Source organism: Penaeus monodon, chromosome 29 (assembly GCF_015228065.2).
Source record: "Penaeus monodon isolate SGIC_2016 chromosome 29, NSTDA_Pmon_1, whole genome shotgun sequence".
Lineage (NCBI taxonomy): Eukaryota > Metazoa > Arthropoda > Malacostraca > Decapoda > Penaeidae > Penaeus > Penaeus monodon.
Genome location: NC_051414.1, coordinates 39,651,682 through 39,652,805, shown reverse-complemented (window position 1 = coordinate 39,652,805; position 1,124 = coordinate 39,651,682).

The window sequence follows — 1,124 nt, the reverse complement described above, 5'->3', positions numbered from 1 at the left end:
TTATCACCACTTTCTCCGTCATTCATTCGTAATGAAGTCTTCGTTAACACACATGCAAATGCCCCCTCCCCCCCTCCTCCTCCCCCTCCCTCTCCTTTTCCCCCTTTTCCCCCTCCTCCCCCCTCCCCCCTCCTTTTCCTTATCTCCCCTCCCCCCTCCTTTCCTTATCTCCCCTCCCCCCTCCTCCCCCCTCCCCCCTCCTTTTCCTTATCTCCCTCTCCCCCTCCCCCCTCCTTTTCCTTATCTCCCCTCCCCCCTCCTTTTCCTTATCTCCCCTCCCCCCTCCTTTTCCTTATCTCCCCTCCCCCCTCCTCCCCCCTCCCCCCTCCTTTTCCTTATCTCCCCTCCCCCCTCCTCCCCCCTCCCCCCTCCTTTTCCTTATCTCCCCTCCCCCCTCCTCCCCCCTCCCCCCTCCTTTTCCTTATCTCCCCACCCCCCTCCTCCCCCCTCCCTCCTCCTTTTCCTCATCCCCCTCTCCCCCCCCTATCCCCCTCCCCCCCCTCTCCATACAATTCATCTCCCCAAGTCTATTGTCCAGAACCTGAAACGCAGCCAAGAATCCACTCATCCGATGCAGGAAAAGTACTGCTAATAATAGGACGATATATTTTCAAAAGTCGTTTCCTGATGCGCATTGCACCCGGCTTTTGTTTCAGCGAGGGGAGGGGGGGTGAGGGGATGAGGGGGGTAAGGGAGGGGAGGGGATGAGGGGGTAAGGGAGGGGAAGGAATGAGGGGAAGGGAGGGGAAGGGATGATGGGGAGGAGAGGGGGAGGGAAGGGAGAGAGGATGAGGGGGTAAGGGAGGGGAGAGGATGAGGGGGAGGGGGAGGGGATGAGGGGGGGATGTAGGGGAGGGGATGAGGGGAGGGGGAGGGGATGAGGAGATGACGGGGGAGGAGGAGAAGATGAGAGGGGATAAGGGGGGGGGATGAGGATAGGGGAGATGGAAAGGATTGGAGTGGGGGAGTGGGGAGGGGTAAAGGGGGGGGGTGACGCCAATCTCTCACAGGGAGTAAATAATTCAGAACTGGCAACTGCGGCCGCTCGCGTCTTTTACCGCACTAGTTTAAAAAATGAAGGAGACTTTCTATTGTTTCAATGTGGAAAAGCGATATATCATATA